Source organism: Gavialis gangeticus, unplaced genomic scaffold (genome assembly GCF_001723915.1).
Source record: "Gavialis gangeticus isolate Ggan-Ray unplaced genomic scaffold, GavGan_comp1, whole genome shotgun sequence".
Classification (NCBI taxonomy): Eukaryota; Metazoa; Chordata; order Crocodylia; family Gavialidae; genus Gavialis; species Gavialis gangeticus.
Genome location: NW_017729008.1, coordinates 9,995,555 through 10,012,635, shown reverse-complemented (window position 1 = coordinate 10,012,635; position 17,081 = coordinate 9,995,555).

The window sequence follows — 17,081 nt, the reverse complement described above, 5'->3', positions numbered from 1 at the left end:
TATATATATATATATATATATATATATAGGTATCAGTTGAATACAATGTTTCATTGATATATTTACAATTTTTAAGCAATTTGGAAGCCTACCAGTGCTCCAATCATTATAATAAAATAAATTCTAAATACCTATAGATTTTGGTAATTAATTTGGGGTTTTTTATCATGGAAAACCAGAGCTTCCCATGCCCAGTTTGCTCACCAGGATGCAGGTCCAGCTGTGGCTGTTCCCCCGCTGCTTTGTGGTGCTGAGCAGCCTTGATGTGCTTGTGCCCCTCACTCCCAAGCCACACCCCGCAGTGTCAGCACTGCAGGGCATGGGACTAGCAGCCTGGCCAGACCCAATGCCCCCCAACAGCAGGGTGGCCACAGTGGTACAGAGTTGCCACAGTGTCACCTATCCCCCCTCCCCCAGATCCCCCATAGGTATACCTGCAGGCAGCTGTGGGAGCTGCTCCCATCAGCCTGCCTGACTGTACTGCTAGCAATGGGTGTGTGCACACGCACACACACAGCACACCCCTGCCTCCAACCATCCTCCCCCAGCCCCCCAGCCCCAAGCAGCTACTTGCAGGCTGGAAGTTTGCCAGCCTGCAAGGGGAAACCCACAGTTTCCTGCTTCAAAGGGGAAAATCTGGGTTTCCCTCATTTGAAGTGGAAAATCCACATTTTTTCCATGGGAAACAGAAAACCCAGATCACTGGTAATAAGCAACATGCAGCATAGCCCCCGGCATCTTGATCTGAGTTGTAGGCTGTGCTTCACAATGCATATTATCACCCTTCCAGATTCTCTGGAAATCTCTGGTGGACAGTTCATTTTTTACCAGTCCTAGAGTAGTGAAAATGAGGTACTTATTCACATACTCGATATCTATTATCTTGGAAAGGATACTGAAAGCTACCCGAAAAGAGATTGGGCCCTTCTTTCAAAGCGGGATAGAACATAATATTTGCAGACATTTGAGTCTTACATTTTTTCCAGAATAACTAGAAAAACTGGATTTAATAGCTATGTTTAAAAGGAATGATGGACCCAAACCAAAGTATCTAGCCAAAAGATATGCTTCATCTCAAAATAGCTAAATCCAAACAGTTATCAGATGTGACTAGTGAAAATTTCTCCTTGGAGACTTGTCAGACTCAAAACTTCAAGTGAACCTGCTGCATCTTGTTCATTTTCATCCTCTGTAAACAAAATCCCATTGCAGTAGAAGGCATGAAGGCTCCACACAGTCTGTTTCAACTCCTCAGGCAAAATCGACATGCAATTTTTTTAAAGCGCTCATGAAAGGCATGTACATGTGTCATCCATATGTCAGTCAGATAAGACCCCCCCTGCCTCTTTCTTATTGCAATTTGATTCTATTAATGCCTGCTATGGTTGGTTATTTTTGACAGCTATCTTCTCATTAAGGATTCACTGACCTATACACAAAATAAAAACGAGCCCAGCCATCCTAACAGGAAATAGAAAAGGCTATTGAAAATATTGGTACATTATGTGACTAATTGTTATGGAAGGCTGTGAATATCTGGTATCTTGACATGAAAAAAGACAAGACCATAACCCAAATCCACTTTTTTGAAAACCAGTGTGTAGAAAAAACAGGAGATGGGGAAGGCCCATGCACTGTGCAATCTTTGATCTAGTACTGGATCTCTACTTGTATTGTAAAGGTTGTAAAAACTGTTCTGGTAGACTGGAGAATATGGAAATGAAGATTAGGTAACTGTTTTTAGCACATAATTTTATTAGTCTGAACTGGGTTCTATCCCAGGAAATTGGGAAACAGAGGAATAGAAGGTCAGTTATTTAGTTTTTATCTATATCATTTTGGAATACACCTGCAGAGGCAGAACCAGCTTAATTTAAAGAAACAGTGCATTAAATTCCCCCTCAAGTGGAGTGGAGTGGATTTGTTCATTTTATTAAATGGTAGCATTTGTTCAACAAGAAAATATAATCTATCCTCACCACCAACCAATCAGAGTTAAAGTGTTTCTACTGAGCAGATTCAGGCTGAGTTTAAAGCTGTTTTATTAGTGCTTGTGGCCTTGTGCTCTTAAAGACACACTATGTAATAGCTTGGACCTTTGAGACAACACTATTTATGACAATAATCAGAGGTACTACATTATTTTGCCACCTGTCAGAGCCAATGCAAGAATTACTGTTTTGTAAGGCACAGTAATTATTCTCCAGGGCAACATATACCAGAAGTCACACAGTATGATCTTGCTAAGCACACCAGTGGCACAGAAAGGCTTAAAGTTTAAAAGAGAGCAAATACACAATATAGCAGTGTACTGGGAGAGAATATAGTAGAAATGAGCCCAACTATTATTTGGGTTATTTATATTAGTAATGTTACTTACATTCCAGCATGTATGAAGTCCCTGCTAAAAAATAGAGATCAACTATATATTTACATGAATTTCTGTATTTTGCATATTGCCTTTCAATATTAATGTCAGAAACTCCTTCTGGTTTCATGAGCTGTGATTCTGTGACTCTTAAACACTTAAGTAGTGCCACAGTGCTGAATGAGAAGTCTCACATACTTCAGGTCAAGTGCGAGTTTAAGTGTTTTGCTAGGCCAGAACATTTGGAGGAAGATTTTGCCCAAAGGGTTGTGTTGTTCTTTTTTTCCTGTTCTACAACTCTCCTGACTTTAATGGAGCTCACAGAGATACAGCCTCCAACACTGTAGTCAATCTATATGTAATCCATTGGCAAGGGTGACATCACTCATTTATGTAGCCCTTCTATTAGGTTTTTGACAGTGCTTACATCTTTAGCAGCTATCTTTCTGGTGAATGGAAGAGGTTACTTTCAGAAGATGCCAACCTATGAATAAAGCATAACCTGTAAAATCCACACATTATTTCAGGTGACTTGACTTCCAGGTGGTTATGGTATGCAGCAATTTCAGTGAATCCCTGCTTATTAGAGATGACGATATTATCTGTCAACTACTTTTGCATCCCTAATTGCTGTACTGAGAAGCTTGTGTTCTCTAATAAATGCTTTCTGAGGCTGACTGTCATTTTCTCTCTAAGTAAATGTGGTTCCAAAAGGACCAATTGTTTAAATTTGTGTTGGATATTAAAGCTCTTCAATAGCTGGTTTGAAGCAACAGCCTTCTAGAAGGTTGTTTCTACTCTGTCTTTTTTGATCATTTCCTTCAAATCTATAACAAAAATAAATGAGAAATATTTGTTTATATAAATGGCATCTGTTCTCCCCATGAATGTCACATTTTCCTAGCAATGTGCTGTGCACCTGAAGTGCATTGTCTGTCTGGTTTACACCTACATCTCACTTTCATTGATACCATTATTAAACTTCCATTAACTGCTGTGGAAACAAGATCAGGCCCTCGGCTTGTGAATGATGTGTACTCTGACAGAAAAAAGCAATAATATCAACATAGCAGTGATGATATTTCTATTTATATATGTTGTTATGGTTGTTGCTAGTACTGTTTGATGTGATAGACTGACATGTCTTAACACATATGGTTCAAAGGGTGTTTTATTAAGGGAGTTGGAAGAACAAGCCAGTCTTTACCCTGGACTGTATCTATTCCTTTATCTTATCATATTACTAAACCCAGCAAATCACTAAAGACTAGCAATGATATTTGTGATACATAGTAATGCTGTAATCACTTTTGACCTAAAATGTGTGCTAGGTCAACTGAGAAATGTATTTAGGAAATTAATGATACATGATGCTAATGTAACTGAGAGCATGAAGGAATTTTTGCCATAGTGTTTGCAAAAATGTCAGTGAAGGCAATCACACAGAGGAGAAAGTCATATTTAAATTAAAACTCATAGTTCCACCAACAAAGCCAATTAAGGAAAAGCTTCTGAGACCCATATAGTAACAAAAATAGTCTGATTTTTGTTAAGTAGGATCTAAAGCAAGGGTGGGCAATTATTTCGACTGAAGAGCCGCTTTATCAGTTTTAGTAAACTGTCAAGGGCCTCAAGGGTAGCCCCACCCCTTGACAGGTGCCCTGCCCCCCGGCAGGTGCCCTGCCCCCTGGTCACCATCTTCGAACTGGAATTCCTACCCCCTACCCCCTGACCTTTGCCACTGGAAATCCCTCCCCTTGCCCCCAGAAGTACTCCTTTTGGGAAGGGTGGGGGAAGGGTTACCATCTTGGATCCAGAAAAAACCCCCAATTCATATGCTAAAAGTCCAACATCTACTCTAATGGATTTGAATTTTATTTTAAAAAACTGTGTTTGCATAGTGTATATAGAGGTGATTGCATTATAGCTCAAAAATAAAGTCTTATTCTTGTATACTGTATATGGGGGAGTGTGTGGGTGTGGTGGGGGTTGTGGGGTTTCTGACTGGGTGTGGTTGTGCGTGGGGGGCGTAGGGTATTTTGTGGGGTGTGGGTGTATGTATATGGGGGGAGTTGTAGGGGTAGGCTGTAGGTATGTGTGGTATATGAGGGAAGGTGGGGGGAATGTGGGGACCCCCCACAGTGGAAGCTAGGGTTGGTCCTCAAGGAGGACTATACACCAGTGGCCAGCACTTGTAGAGAAATGATCAGTAAAGCTAAGGCAGCGACTGAATTTAGGTTAGCCATGGGAGTCAAGGACAATAAGTCCTCCTTTAGGTATGTAGGCAGTAGAAGGAAGACAAATGGAATGCCCCTACTTAACACCTTGGGACAGCTAGCAACCAACATTCAGGAAAAAACTGAACTCCTGAATGCCCACTTTGCTTTGGTATTTCACTGGATCAAGGGGAAAGTCAAGTGAAATAAGGCTCATAGGGGTCATGCCAGGGCAGATTGTTTTGCCACTGTGGATGCTGAGTGGGTACAATACCAACTAGAAAAGCTAGACATAAGTCAGCAGGACCATATGGACCCCATTTGAGAGTACTGAAGGAGCTAGCTGAGGTCATTGCAGAACCCCTGGCAAAGATCTTTCAGAATTCATGGTGCACAGGGGAAATCCTTGACGACTGGAAGAGGGCCAACATTGTGCCCATCTTCAAGAAGGGGAAGAGGGAGGACCCAGGCAACTATAGGCCAATCAGCCTAACCTCCATCCCAGGGAAAATCCTGGAAAAGCTCATTAAAGAATCTATGTGTGATACGCTCACGGAAGGTAAGATTCTTAACAACAGCCACCATGGCTTTGTCATGGGTAGGTCTTGTCTTACTAATCTCATCTCCTTCTACAGCCAGGTCTCTCACCACCTGGACATGGGAGACAAGGTAGACATTATATACCTAGACTTCCAAAAGGTTTTTCATCTAGTATCCCACAGTGTCCTTATGGGAAAACTGGAACATTGTGGGCTCAGCTGCTCGATGGTTCAGTGAGTGGGAAACCAGGGTAGGACCCAGAGAGTTCTCATGAATGGATCTGTGTTGTCCTGGCACGAAGTGGCCAGTGATGTCCCATAGGGGTCCATGCTTGGACCGATGCTTTTCAACCTCTTTATCAATGATTTGGATTGGGGAGTGAAAAGCTCGCTGGCCAAGTTTGCAGACAACACCAAGGAATGGGGTAGTGTGGCCATGTCAGAAGATAGGTTGCAGATACAGGCAGACCTGGACAGGCTCAAGAGTTGGGTAGACCAGAACCAGATGAAGTTTAATACTTCCAAGTGTAAGGTTCTCCATCTGGGGACAAATAACCCTCAACATACATACAGGTTCGGTGGTGACAGCTTGATGTGCACCACAGCTGAAAGGGACCTAGGGTAATGAGTGACCATGGCATGAATATGAGCCGTCAGTGCAAGGCGGTGGTCAGCAGGGCAAATAACATCTCATGTAAAACTAAGGAAGTGATACTCCTGCTATACTCAGCACTGGTGAGACCACAGTTAGAGTACTGTGTCCAGTTCTGGGCATCGCATTTCAATAAGGATGTGGAAAAAGTTGAGAGGGTCCAGAAAAGAGCCACCTGTATGATCAGGGACTTGCAAGGCAAGCCATATGAGGAAAAGCTGAGGGACCTGGGCCTCTTTAGCCTGAAGAAGAGAAGGTGGAAAGGAAGAGAAGGTTGAGAGGGGACTTGATAGCGGCTTACCCCTGTATTGGAAGAGTGCATCAGGAGCTTGGTGAACAACTGTTCATTAGGGCACCCCCGGGAAAGACCAGGACCAATGGATGCAAATTCCTGGAAGGCTGCTTTGGGCTTAATACCAGGAAAAACTCCTTCACAGTCAGGATGTCCAGACTATGGAATAAACTCCCTCCAGAGGTAGTGCAGTCACCTACCCTAGAAGTTTTCAAGAGGAGACTAGACAGTCACCTCACTAGGGTCACTTAACCCCAGTTGTTTTCCTGTGTAGAGTGGGGGGCTGGACGCAATGATCTGCGAGGTTCCTTCCAGCCCCTAACAATCTATGAATCCCCTGTGATGCGCAGCCCCTGCTGCCAGTGGCAGCAGCAGCAGGCAGCAGGCCCTCAGGATGCTCATGGCCCGTGCAAGCGCTGCTGACCAGTGGCACATGGCTGTAACCAGTTCCAGGAGCTGCCTGTGGCAGCAAGGAGCAAAGCCAAGCCAGCCCAACTGTTACATGGGACTCCCCACCACTAAGGGGAAGCCCCATGCAATGGAGCTGGCTGCCTAGCCCTGCTCCCTGATGCCACATGCAGCTGCCAGGACTCCATCGGCAGGCAGGGGTGGGGCTCCCCTGCACTTCCAGCACAGTCCCAGGAGCTGCACATGGTGGCAAAGAGTGAGAGAGGCAGCTGGTTCCATTGTGTGGGGCTTTCCTCTGGTGGTGAATGAGTGCTGGAAACTGCAGGTGAGCTGCGGAGAGCCCTGTGTGATAGAGGCATGCCAGCCTGGTTCCACTTCTTGCCCCTACACGCAGCTTCAGGAACTGGCTGGGAGCCAGGCATCACTGGGCAGCTGCGCATGCATGGGATACAAGCACCCCAAGGGTCCACCATCTGCTGCTGCCACCACCAGCAATGGGAGCTGTGCACCATAGGATGAGTATGTGGGGGGTGGGGTCCCCACCCCTGCCACCCTCCCTCACACCCACACACCCATACCTTGCCCACCCAAGCTCCACATTCCTGCTGCCCCCCCCTGGGCACAGGCCCTGGGCTCCATACTCCCACCAGGCCCAGCCGCTCACTCCGCACTCCTGCACAGCTGTAGCTTTCCCTTGCCCACTGCTACTGCTTTCCTACTTAGTGCCTGAAGGAAACGCTGAAGCAGGGACAAAAGGAGGAGCCACTGACAGCCAAGGAAACTGAGCAGGTCCTCTGGCACTGCAGCAGTGGCAGCAGCAGCCCTGCCAGGAAGATGTGTGCGCTAGCCAGGCTGGACCCTCCTGTGCACAAGAGTGGGAGCAAGGTGAGCAGGCTGGGCAAGGTATAATTAATTAGTGGATGTCCACAGGCCAGATGAAATCAGCTGGTGGGCTGAATCCAACCCATGGGCTGTATTTTGCCCACCCCGATCTGAAGGTTTTGGAGGAAAATGCAAAATCCTCTAATGAAAAAGAAGAAAGGAGGACTGAAAGTCTAAGGTTTTACTAATTAGTTATAGTTTGGGGGTTAAGATGATGAAGTTTATTTCCTGAATGAATTTACTGGTTTCCTTGAGGGAAAGATCTAATAAGTTGGGATAGGACTGTAGGATCTACAAGGGTCAGTTCTTTGTCTGGTCCTATTTAACATGTACATGCAGCTGCAAGGTAAACTGGTTAGATGGCATGGACTTGGGACCCAGGGGATGACAGCATCTCTTCCTATGCTACACCATGTTAGACTATACCAGTACTCTCAATTTTGTGCAGAGCTCAGACAAGAGCAACTCATGGATGTGGAAAGACTCATTGAATCTAAGGTACCCATCTACATTTGGTCAATTTAGTGTTTAGTTTAGGAATGCACTTGTGTCTCTCACTGATCCTAAGCGCTCTCATGGCAACACCTCAGAGTAACCATTTCTGTCATCTCTGGCTGAATACCCTATCCCATCCTGGTGAACAATGACCTAGCTTCAGTGATTCACTCTTCACTAGTAGTGTATGCCCTATCACTGGAGATAAAGCCTTTAGAAATTATGCACCAGAACACTGAAGCACATCTCCTTAATGATGCTGGCCTCCACAGTGTTGGCCTGTACCAACATATCAGACTTGCCCTCTATCCCTTACACTGTCTTCCCAAAGAGTATTGACCAGAGCATGAAATCTCAATTATTATCTACAAGATACAGAATGCCCTGACCTCTGAGCATCTAAAAACTGCCTGATGTTTCAGGATGAACATTTTGATAACTCCACCCCTGTGGTACCATGGAACTTTCTACAGTAGCAGTAAAGCTCACCTGTTCAGAAGCCAAAACATTTGTTGGTGCTGACCTTTGAAAATAAAATGAAAACAAAGACCAGCAAAGACTTCACCACCTTCCAGTCCAAATATAAGGCATGGTATTTTTTTTACTTTCTGTGACATAAAGCTGCATCAACTTGTGGGTGCAAGTGTGTGTATGCATATACGTATATACTCAATGCCCCACAGAACACTACTTCTGTACAGATGAGAGAACAAATCCGTGACAGATGTTAATCATGTTGCTGAAGGCACTGCTGGGAGGCTCTCCAATACACAGTAATAAGTGAGGTACAAGAAGCTATATACAAGAGCACAGACACTGATATTTGCTGTCTGGTTTATGAACATCACATCAATCAGATTTGATAGCTGAAGGATCTGTGGAAAGTGAGCTTAGAGGGGCTAGAGATTTGTCAAAGCAAATTCATTAAAAAAAATACAGAATGTATGTGTGGGAGATTTTCTGCAGTATTCTCTTGGGGCTGTTGCTGCTGGATCCCTACCCCATATATACTCTTGGTCCAAATTACAAGCGTTTGATAGATCCTGCCTTAATTCAATGCTAGCTATGTGGAGCTTTAAGGAAAGGCTGTGTCATGTTACATTCAGCTGATCTTCTATCATTTCCATCATTACAGTGAGGGTTATCTGCAATCTTTCCAGATATGATAATTTCAGTTGAGACTGTTTCTTTTCAATGAAGTCTTCTGGGTTACCTAGTAATCAAAGGAAAGGATCAAAAGAAAACCCTGCAAGCAAATTTCATTCTGCAGAGACATATAATACAGAATCATTCAGCTGTTTTGTCTTTTCACATATCATTCCTAGCTATTTATAGATCATTATATGACTCACGGGTGCTAGTCTGTCAGAGGTGAGATTGCTAGCCTGGTCTGCCTGCTAACACAGACCTGGACTACCAGAACCTCATTCCTTTGCTTTACAAGCTAATGATCTCGAGTCCATATTTTATCCAAACAGTGGGATGGGGGAAACCTATTTTCTCCTTCAAAAATTAAAAAAGAAAAACCTTTTACTTTAAAAGTAATGCTCGCCTTCCACTCTCAAAGGGGGCAGGTACCCTACAGTCCAGATCTCTTCCAAGTCAGGCAGGTGCACCATAATCTAAGAGAAGACATCAAATGAAGACAAAAGCCTTGTCTGTGTTTTAATCAGATTGTCTCCTGAAATTGCAGTGTTTATTCATTTTCTTATAGGAGTAGCTTTTACCTGAGCATCTTGATTAGACTGGTGATAAATCACAACGTAGCCTAGAGTCAGCTCCTATTGACTAACTCACAGCTAATTTAAGGAGCAGCTGAAGAAAGCTTCTCTCTGTGGGTCTGGCTGGTGTTCCTCTGTGACCTGGTTTATTTGGATGAAAAAGGGCTTGGGTGAGAGAGAGAAGGTGCACTAAATTAAGACAGATCTGTACCGCTGAGCAGGCTGAAATTTTCAAAGAGGATTTTGGATTTTGGGATGTCAATCATTAGTAGTAAACTCAACAAGACAAAACCCAGACACCAGGTAACGAATATTGAAGAGACTGGGATTTTGTTGAAAAGGTCAAAGGTTTAAATATTCGCAAGTGAAAGTACAGTAGGAAAAGGTAATAAAGAGATTTTTTTTCAAAAGTTGGATTCTAGCCTGCTATTCATAAAAGATATCATCATCTGGGGTTTTCATATATTTTTCCTTATGCGCTTGTTCATATTTTTTATCTCAAAGTACTGAATGGGGAAAGAAGATGGATGTGATACCAGCTGTGCTTAGAGCACTTCAAAAATGCTGCTCACCAACAGCAGGAAAAAGGCTATTTTGGTTCTTGATAGAAATTTAATATGAGAATCACTTCGGTAACAGTGATCCTGTTCTATATGTGTGTGACACTGATTTGTATTTGTATAGCATGATAGCCCCCAGCCCTGATCGAACCCATAGGTAATTATTATTAGTAATAAAATCACCCAGATTTAGCACCATTGGTTAGATTCATCATGAAAAGAGAGCCATTTGCAAAATGTGTAGCTATATTTAAGTTTTGAATGCAGCCTCTCATATTTCAAAGTTATTTGCTTTCAGCATTGTGCCCCAGGTCCCACCTCAAATAGAAATTAATGTTTGGTATCAGTGCTGATGTGTGTGTTTATAGCTTCCATTTACAGATTCCTGGACAGAAACAGCCACCAAAATGCTATAACCAGTGACACCTCTCAACTGATCCTGGATACTGGCAGACAGCACTCTCTGTGTGACATCTGATGGGCGTGTTGTCATGAGGTGCCCTCTGATAGCAATATGAATATGTGTATCTGGTTTATTTTTGGAAATAGGATGACAATATTATATTTCTATTTTGTGCTATAAAATGAACATCGATGTGCTTTTTCTTAAAAAATTCCCCACAAAAAACAAGGCCATAAGATCCCATCTAAGAGTGTTTCAGTTTTTAAAAAATTGCCAGTGATATGCCATAAACCCCAGGAAAATCTTTTAACATCACAGTTCTTCACTGCACTGAACACTGAAGTAGTCAGAAACTAAACTAATTAAACTGAAATGCCTCTTACTTTTCGTTCCATATTTGAGAAGAGCTAAAAAGATACAGTTACTGGGGAAAAGGCTACTGAGCAGAATTTAAAACTACACATGGCCTGGAAGTGTTATGAACATGAAATCTTTCTTGCACAAATTATAGACTACACAGTTTTGGGCACCTACATACAAGAAAGATGACAAATTACAGTGAATTTAAAGAACCACAACAGAAGTAACTGAGGGGCTAGAGAGACTGACTAATGGGGAAAGATTAGAAGAGCTAAATATTTTTCAGCTTGCTCAAATAATATTGAAGAGGCTGCAGCTATTTGCATGTATTTGAAAGCTGTAAACAGGAAGAGGCAGAGGGATTGTTTAGAGTGGCTTTAAGGGGTATAATTAGGAATAATGGGATGAAACTGAGCAAGGGGAGATTTGAGTTGACTACCAGAAAAAATGTCTAACAGTGAGGTCTAATAGACTGTGAAATAGCTTCCTAAGAAAAGTGGTAGAAGCTACATCTCTGGAATGATTTAAAAGCAGTCTGGATAAAGCACATAAGAATGAAATGTAAAGGGGAATAGAAAAAGTGATCCAAAACGTCCTTTCTGTCTTTAATGTATGTGAGCCTTCAGTCTTGGACAGTGTGAGCCAACCCCACTCCCTTTTGTGATCCCATAAGCCATGTCACTGTTTACTTGCAACTGTATAACATTTTTGGGCAACTAATATAGAAATGTAGGATTAAATATTCATTTTAATATATGGAAGCAAGGAGAAAGAGCAAGCATTACGGCATATCCCTCATTACATCCACAATTTGGTGCCACTTTCTTCCTCGGAACTGCCATGTAGTTGCTACCTTGCCCTGTAGCCACCCACATTTTCATAGGTGGTCAGATGCACAGTCCTTTACTTGGTGACTGCCCCACAGCTAATGAGCTGCTTGGAGTTCTGGGTCAAGCCAAAGCTTTTATGGTTCCTAATTTGGATTCTCAAAATACACCCTCCCACAGACTTCCCTTCCAAGGATGTCTGATCAGAGCCATTCAGTGTAGGCAAGTGTATCTATTCATGGAAGAACAGCCTAGCGGTTATCATGATCACTTGTGATGTGGGAGGATAATATTCAAATCCCTGCTGTTTCCTTGGGAGTTGCCTGGCTTTCAAAATCCAAAGGGGTTTTGCTGTACCTGATCAGATTATTGGTTGGCTGCTCTGGGACAAATCTTTCTTGATCTCTCCTGCTCATGTTGTTTCTTTTGTACCAGTTGGGCCAGCAGCATTGACTTCCTTACTCAGTGGTTAGGGTATTCATCTGGGATGTCCCTTTCTTAGTAGTCAGGTTTGCCCTGTGTATGTTATAGGGAGCTTGTATGCATAACAAAGGGGTAAGGATTTCACCATCAACAGACTACTTGGGAATTAGGTGTTGCTGTAGTAAGCACAGCAACACCATCTTTGTGGATCTGGGTCTTTGTGTCTAACCAACTACCACAGGGATTGTTGGCCTCTAGCTGAAAACTAATGCTGTTGCTTCTATTAGGTTCTACTTATGAATTTTAAACCTTATGATATCTGTGGCTCCATGGATAAAATAAATTCATAAAGATGCATCTGACATTTTCCTGAATTCAATCTGTTTGCACATCCTGTATTTAGTTTTTGGGCACATACTGGCATATAGGTTTACTAGTAGAAATGCTGGATGAAACAGCACTTCTAAGAGCACACTATAGAAACCAAATTTTGTATTTAGCCATTGCCCTTAAAGTCTTGTTTATATATAGATGCATCCTGATCTAGAAAAGGCACCTGTCCATTGAAACCAATAGGATGATTCACAACAGTATGTGCGAGTAGGGGTGCAATTGAAAGCACTTGGAGAACCTGCAAGAAGAAAGGTGGTACATTTATTAAGGTTGTAATAGTGTCAGTATTAGTGCTACATCCTTAAATCAGAGGGAGATGAAGTCTTTATAGTTACAGAGTCAGGAAACCAGGGTTCTACTCTCCAGTGTTTCCTTCAATAAACCAGTCTTGTTGGGCCTGAGTCCTTTCATCTGTAATGCAGAGATAATAATGCTTCCCTAAAGCACAAAGGTGTTGTGAAGTGACATTTGCTAATGTTTGCAACATTCCTCAAGATTCTGGGATGTGAGAGGGCATGGAAAGAAAAATTGTTGATTGATTATTGCTTTTTTTTCTTCACATGAGGCCAGCTGCAATGCAGAGAGATCCCTTTTGGTGTGTATGAAGAGAGAAATCAACCTGGCTTGTTAGTAGCAGTGTAATGCTGAAGCTGACAAATCATGTTGAAGCAAACCTTGGTCCCTGACAGCAGCAGAATGCTTGAGGCAAGCAACAGCCATGTCCATAGAAACAGGAGCTGGCTGAGTGTGAGCTGATGTACTTCTAAGAACAAAAAATATAAAGGCTTCATCTTTAAAAGCCTTATCCAATCTTTGCAATGTAAGCTGTTATTTTGTCTTACACAAACAAATTGGTGCTATGAAAATCATGGGCTACATTTCTCTCTATCTTCCTCTCTCTCTCTGTTTCTCTCTCAAGAAACCTTCTAAATCCTAGAGCTTGCTTGAAATTGGAAGCAAACATGTCCATGTGGATTTAAATGTACTCACATGAGTTGTCTTATTAGCCTTGGTATATCTATTATCATGAGTTACACATTTGATTTAAGTATTTGTAAGATTAGAACCGAAAGCAAGAATCCTCTCAGACACCATGGCCATATAAAGTGCCTGAGGGCCTTGCTACACGTCCAAATGAAAGCTGGATAGAAGCCAGCTATAGAGTTGTTACACACTGCCAATCATTAACTATAGCTGTTGGCTCTTCTTGTTAGCTGAATGGACATTTTAATCATGTGATAATTACTTTGTACATGTGCCCAGTCTACATTTATTGTGTGATTGACCAGTTAATTCCATAATATATGTAACATGTAGCAGAGACCTAAGTCTAGAGAAAAGATCAAGAGTTGTGTTCCTGCTCAACATAAATCCTCATTTGCTTCAAGATTATGGGTGTGGACAAAAAGTGTAGCTCCCTGCTGTAACTGAGAATGCTTTGCAGGAAGAGTTCTGAGTTACAGCGATCCCCCGGACCAAACAGAAGTTCACTGTTGGTTCCAGGGAGGAGAGGAATTCCAGTCTGCAGCCAGTTTGCCCTAGCAACAGCCCCTCCTCTCTCCCAGCCTGTCCATGTCCTGTTCCTGTTTCAGAATGGGATGGGGAGATGGGACGAGAGGGAGTTCATTCTAGGGGTTCCCCAGCCAGCGCTGGAGAGTTGGATGAATGAATTGGGGGAGAGGTGGGGGGCTCCAGTACACCTGTCCCACCCTCCAGCAGGGGCTGAAAACCCTCCAGACTGAACTCCCTCCACTCCCTTTCACCCATCCCATTCTGAAAACAATGATAGGCTGGCAGGCAAGCAGAGAGGAGTTATAGAAGATGCTATGTTTTGAAACGTCTTCCTCTGACCCCCTCATAGAATCATAGAAAATGAGGGTTGGGAAGGACTTCAGGGGGTCATTTAGTCCAACCCCCTGCTCAAAACAGGATCATCCCACCCAAAGCTTTGTTTAGCTGGGTCTTCAAACCTCCAAGGATACAGATTCTTTTTGAGGAACTGGGGCCTTGCTCTAACCAGAGCTCGAATTAGAAAATGTCTGGAGGGTCTTTCTCTCCCAGGGTCATTGTTGTACATTTACTTTATTTGCAGCCTCTTCTAGCTCTGCTGAAAGAAATTGTCAAGGTGCAAAAAGCAACCTATAGAAATTACACGTAGACTTATGCCCATGTACAGTTGTGTAGTAAAACATATGGTGGACTCCATTTCCCAGCAGCCATTGCTCGGGTTGCTGCAGCTGGTTTCCATGGAGACCTTGGAAGCAGTGGGGCCATGATAGCACAGGGCCAGGGGTGCTGTGCTGGCAGGGCATGCAGCTGAGTGGGAGCTGCTCCAGGGCTGGGATCTTGCAATGGTGACAGTGTGTTAGAACCAGGGTTTGAATTCCAGGGGAGCTTGGGGGGGGTGGGGGTACTGAGCTGCCCCATAAGAGATGAGAACCCCCCCATGGGCCAGTCAGCCCCCCTTTCCCTCCCCCCACAATAGCCCAAAGCCGATGTGCCACTGAGCTCAGCCCTTGACTTGTCCTGCACCTTTCTAAGCAGCCCAGGTAGTGGCAGCTCCTTTTGGCTGCCACTGTTGCTGACTCCAGCCCCACAGTACTGGAGGAGACCCATGTGCACAGCCCCAACCCCTGCCAGTTTTTTTTTGCAGGCCCTCTCTCCCCCCCAGAGTTGAAGTGTAATTCGAACCCTGGGTCCAACCCTCCTTAATGTACCATGTACCTTTTGACCATCTGTGCATTTTGCCTGGGATTTATTCTGACATTCCAAACCTTGGAGCCGTTTCAAAATAGCATGTGGTGAAGTAGGCTGTTGTCCATGAGAGCTTGCGCATTTCTGAATGAATTAGTTTCTAAGGCTGTTGCCAGATGTTAAGGAAGGCACATGATGGGATCAGGAATGTTTATGCTGCCCTCCCCAAATCCCATGACCTGCTGTGGCACACACAGTTTTGGGGAATGGAGCATAAAATTCCTGAAACCCCAACTTTATGATTGCCATCTGCAAGCATGGGGTGGGGACAGCTGTAGCTGAGGAACAAGAAGCTCTCTGCTTCCCAGCTGCACCCGCCCAGCACATAGAAGCAGCACCTGAGGAGCTGGGAGCTCCCCACTCCCCAGATGCTGCTTCTGGGAATGTAAAAAAATGAGCATCCAGCTGGGGCTTACAGCTGCACACCGGCTTTTTAGATGTCCCAGGTGCCATGAGCAGAACATCAGTTCCCTGGACAACGTAACATCAAAGAGAGGTTCCTCCATGTCAGACTCTTGATGTTTTCCATGGTGCAGCTGTGGATGGGGGAGCTGCTCTGTCACCTGCTGTACAGTGCTGGTTTAAAGAGATGACCTTTTAAAGTAATGGGGGCTGGAAAAGCTTCCTTATCCACAGCTGCTGACACTAGGCATCTCTCTAAATGAATCAGCTTTCCCCTTCCACCACTGCATATGTCAGGTGCCTTTTAAACCAACACATGCTGGTCTGACGGCTCACAAAGGTTCCTTGCCGAGATACAGGACCTCCACTTAACCCAGGAAGTGCACAGTCCCACCAGGGGAAATTCCCTGCTGGACCTGGTCCTGGCCACAGGTGATGACCTGGTGAGGGGACTCCAGGTTCTTGACCACCTGGGCAACAGTGATCATCGCCTGCTGGAATTCACCATCCAGCGCAGGATGTCAAGGGCCTGCAGCAAGGCAGTAGCCCTGGACTTCAAGAGGGCCAACTTCAATGAGTTGAGATTAGTAGGAGAGGCACTGGGGTCCTGGAGAGTAGGGGAACTGGGTGCCCAAGATGAGTGGTCATTCCTTAAGGAGACGATACTCAGAGCCCATGGAGTGACAATCACAATGAGAATCAAAGGGGGCAAGAGTGCTCAAAAGCCCCCCTGGCTCACCAAGGGCATTCAGGAATGCCTGAAATCCAAAAAGGAGGCGTATGCCCAGTGGAAGGGAGGGGCTATCACCAAAGAGGAGTATACCTCCATCACTTGGGTTTGTAGGGGGGCTGTTAGGAAAGCTAAGGCAGATACGGAACTAGGGCTAGCATCAAGGATCAAGGACAACAAAAAGTCCTTTTTTAAATACATAGGGAGTATAAAGTAAGGCACCGGGTAATGTGAGGCCCCTGCACGATATGCTAGGCAATCTGGTGGTTGCACCAGAGGAAAAAGCATGCCAGGGAGGACTGAGTTAGAGAACTTCTGGAGGAGCTGGACATGTTTAAATCAGGAGGTCCAGATGTTTTCCACCCCAGGGCGTTGAGGGAATTAGCAGTGGTTATCACGGGGCCCCTGGCATGGCTTTACGAGCACTCGTGGTGCTCTGGCCAGGGGCTGGACGACTGGAAGAGGGCCAATGTGGTCCCCATCTTCAAAAAAGGGAGGAGGGAGGACCTGGGCAACTATAGGCCCATTAGTCTTACATTGATCCTAGGGAAGCTCTTTGAGAAGATTATCAAGGAACACATCTGTGAAGGACCAGCAGAGGGGATGACACTCAGGGTCAACCAACATGGTTTCATTAGGGGCAGGTCCTGTCAGAC